General features: G+C 37.4%; 1 long non-coding RNA gene across 1 annotated transcript in view; it reads left to right on the plus strand.

Annotated features, from left to right (window-relative positions):
* The window catches only part of LOC142047040 (uncharacterized), an 8,680-nt gene extending 4,436 nt beyond the window's left edge, over positions 1-4,244 (plus strand). The window contains exon 3 of the long non-coding RNA XR_012656188.1: positions 3,723-4,244. This is a non-coding gene — a long non-coding RNA (uncharacterized LOC142047040). The remainder of the gene's footprint in view (positions 1-3,722) is intronic.
* The last annotated feature ends 125 nt before the right edge of the window (positions 4,245-4,369 follow it).

The raw sequence follows: 4,369 nt of genomic DNA on the forward strand, positions 1-4,369 counted from the left end.
TGGAATCTCCATCTCTGGAGATATTTAAGAGTAGGTTAGATAAATGTCTATCAGGGATGGTCTAGACAATATTTGGTCCTGCCATGAGGGCAGGGGACTGGATTCGATGACCTCTCGAGATCCCTTCCAGTCCTAGAGTTTATGAATCTATGAATCATTACCCATTGAGCCTGATGATCTAGCCAGCTTTCTATCCACCTTATAGTCCATTCATCCAGCCCATACTACTTTAACTTGCTGGCAAGAATACTGTGGGAAACTGTATCAAAAGCTTTGCTAAAGTCAAGGAATAACACATCCACTGCTTTCCCCTCATTCACAAAGCCAGTATCTCCTCATAGAAGGCAATTAGGATTAGTCAGGCATGATTTGCTTGGTGAATCCATGCTGACTGTTCCTGATCACTTTCCTCTCCTTTAAGTGCATCAGAATTGATTCCTTGAGGACCTGCTCCATGATTTTCCTAAGGACTGAAGTGAGGCTGACTGGCCTGTAATTCTCCTGATCCTCCTTCCCTTTTTTAAAGATGGGCACTACATTAGCCTTTTTCCAGTCGTCCGGGACGTCCCCTATCGCCGTGAGTGTTCAAAGATAATGGCCAATGGCTCTGCAATCACATCCGCTAACCCTGTTTGCACCCTCAGATGCAGCATATCCGACCCCACGGACTTGTGCTCGTCCAGCTTTTCTAAATAGTACACGCTAGGAACAGAATTTGAATCTTAGTTTCTTTCTAAGTTGTCACATCCATTCTATAGTACCACTAAAACATACAATTCGTTATATATAACTAAGGCCCTATCCTAGGGTACTGCTACCCTTCTGTGCTGCTGCTGGCAGGGCACTGCCTTCAGAACTGGGCCTCTGGCCAACAGCCTCAGCTTTCCCACTGCTCATCTCTGAAGGCAGAGCAGAAGTAAGCCTGGCAATACTGTGACCCCCCTAAAATAACTTTGCCCCCACTGCAACTCCCTTTTGAGTCAGGATCCCCAATTAGAGAAATATTGTTCTTCCCCATGAAATCTGTATAGTATAGGGGAAAGGCACACAAAAAAGACCTCATTTTGTGGTCCGTGACGTGTTTTTCATGGACGTGAATTTGGTAAAGCCCTATGTATAAACACAGAAGGATCAATAGTTTCAGCAATTGAGATACAAAAGATAATACAACATTAGACACTACTGATAACAAACTAATCAGTTGAAGATGAGACTCAGAAAGGCAATAACATTTTTCAGCCCCCAGTATACTGGAGGCTCTGGTCTTAGAGGCACTGGCCTGGGCCCATCATTTTCAGATGCAACAACTTGTCCCTCAGTAATATCACCATGTCAGTGTCTATTAGCTATTGGAGGCCTTGTGATGGGACAGTCTTTCATAATACAACCCATTTTGTGAGGAGATGGGCACTTAAGTAGTGATTATAGCCTTTGGAGCCCCCTTTTTGGACCCTTCATTTTCTCCAAGCATTGGTCACTGGTTTGGCGAGTACACAAGTCCCTCTGAAATTGTCTTGTACACCTTTTAGTTTCTCCTGGGAGAGCTGAGGTCCTGCAGTGCTGCTGTCTGTCCAAAAGGCACACAAACAGTACCTTCACACTGGCTGCTGATTAGCTGACAACCCACTCAGAGGACACTCTCCAGATGTTTGTTGAGTTTAGTTCTAGATCTGTTATCGATGGATCAGCTATTTATAGGTCTAGAATGGATGAACCAGGAATAGTTCACTGATCACCTGCCCAGAGAAGTTGGTCCCCAGGAAAGCGCTTCACAGCTCACCTGTCTGTGCTTCCAGCCACTATGAGCCATGGGTGGTGAACTCCATGCCCATGGGTAGTAACACAAGAAGCTGACAATTCAGTCCGAGTCAAGGTTAGCATTAAAATCAGCCAAAAAGGCACCTAGCACAACCCAAGACATAACTGAGGAAGTTTTATTTTTAGGCATATGTGTATTGAGAGTCATTCTAGAGAAAATAATCAGCTAAACACAAGTTAATTCTCTAACAAAGAAAACCTCAACATGTCATTTGTGCAAGGGGGCTTGTGAGCTAAAGTAAAATTGAAATCTAACCACCCCTGTTTGAGCATCCACCTGTCTTATGCTTATTCTTCAGGAATGAGAATCTGAAAAGAATGATTTCCTAATAGGCATAATTTCTACAAGGAAATTATTACTGGGAACTCAATCTGTAATTTAATATGATAGAAAATAATTTATGAGCATAAGGTCTTTGGGGCAGGAACAAGGGGAATAAATAGTGAGACTCTCTCTTTGTTCTGTTTGTACAACACCTAATGTAATAATATAACGTAAAAAGTAAAAATTAAACTATATAAAAATATTCATTCCTATAAAACATGGAGCTTATACAGTAAAAGGGGTTTAAAAAATGTGAACTAAAATCCTATGAGGGCTCAGAAAAGGAGCCCCTGTAGGTTTGGTTTTCTTTTTCAAATAGCTGAGTGCTTTAAGAGCAAAAAAAAAAAAAAAAAAAAAAAACCATACCAAAAAAAAAAACAACAAAAAAAACCAGTAAATAAGTGAACCCCAGTCACTGAAACGCTATTCAAATGTGCCATCCAAATTCTGTTTTCTTTTAAACATTTACAGTTAATAATTTAACTACTTTAAACCATTAAAATTCCATCAAAAATTCTATTTCACTTTAATATAAAATAAATATTCCTAAAAATATTAGAATTATATAATAAAATTACTCTTCATTTTTCTAATTGTATCATGGTTACATTTTGACAAGTATTGGAAGTAGTAATACCATATAGAAATCCCCATGTATTTTTTTTTTTGAGATTTTGATTAAATTATTTATAGTTTAATAATTTAAACCAGATTGATTGTCATGCTGCCTGCAGCCGTTAGCACAATTTATTATTTACAGACACATTTTCTGGGAAGAGCTCATTTCCTTCTGAATGGCTGTAAAAGCTTTTCAGGGAAGGAAAGAAAAGCATATAGTGGTGGTAGTTGTCACCATCTGAGCTTCCTTTTGCATAAATTTGTTTTTTTACTAAGGGTTTTATTGGGCATGAGTGCACTGAGTTATACTGCCAGAACTATGTTTCATTATTAAACCAAGCATTCTCCTCTTCAACATTCATTTTTTAAATTTTTTTTTTTTTAACATTTTTACGCTCCCTCCCAACTGTTCAATTTTCTTCATATTTTGCGGTGTTAATTTGTGCAAAAGCTTTTTCAACTCCTTAACTTTTAAAAATTAAATTAAAAATTAACTGATACTTTTAGCCAAATTTTTGTGGCAGTTCTAACTCATGTTTTTTGCTTTTATTTTTTAACTTTAGTACACTTAGCTTGCAAAACTGTACTTACTAAATACAGTCCTTGCAGGAAGGCTGCTTTCTACTTTAGATTCATGCAGAAATTTAACACTGTTTTTCCCCTGATCTTTCAGTATTTTTTTTTGCGTTTAGTTTGGGATTTTTTGGAAGGGGCTGGGGATTGTTTGTGTTTTTCAACTTTTAGTTGTTCTGTATATTTATTACATTCATTTTTTAAAGGTGGTACATTTTATTTGTAAAGTTTTAGCCACCAGAAATAATCATTTTGAAACTGCTTCCTTGATCTGGACTCTTTTTGACAGACCTAGATACTATTTGTTGCAATGTTTAATATTTTAAAATTGATATGGGAAATTACCAAACACTAATTTAACCATATATTTTTTTAAAAAATCCGCCAGCCAAATGATACTGTATGCAGTTGCTGTTCAACAGTGTTCCTGTTGCACCTGGACTCACAAAGGCTTTAACATTGGTGTGTGGGCTGGAGAAGGGCCGTGTTGGCTTTTAAGATGGATTCTCTTCATTTGCAGTCATCCCATTGGTCAGAGGCTCTTTTTAGAAACTTCCCATTATTTTGTTATTCTTTGAATCCAAACATTCTTCCTGCTTTATTCTTTCTGTCCTTATCTCTTATTATTTTCAAGGCCTTCCTTCTACTTGCTCGTCAGGCCTTTCTTTACAACACATATATTTCCTTAACTAAACTTAAGCTAACTTAATTCTTTAATTTTATACTTATCCTACATTCTCCACCTTAAAACCTGACTATGTGGAATTTACTACATTAAGCATTTTAAAAATACATTTTGCAATATTTTGTCCCACTGATAAACTTGACAGTGCAGAATTAAAATGACCATTACCACAATTACATTGTCATTAAAAGCTTTAGTAATTATCAGTCTTCACCATGGATGTAATTCAACATTGTACACTTATTTCCACCAGCAGGGGCTAGTTAACTTCCGAATTTCCTGTTCCTGGCTTTTAAGATGCAGGCTTAAGGGCATCCTCCTGTAATCTGAATTCAGCCACATTACAAAAA

Source organism: Chelonoidis abingdonii, chromosome 6, assembly GCF_003597395.2.
Source record: "Chelonoidis abingdonii isolate Lonesome George chromosome 6, CheloAbing_2.0, whole genome shotgun sequence".
NCBI classification, from domain to species: Eukaryota; Metazoa; Chordata; order Testudines; family Testudinidae; genus Chelonoidis; species Chelonoidis abingdonii.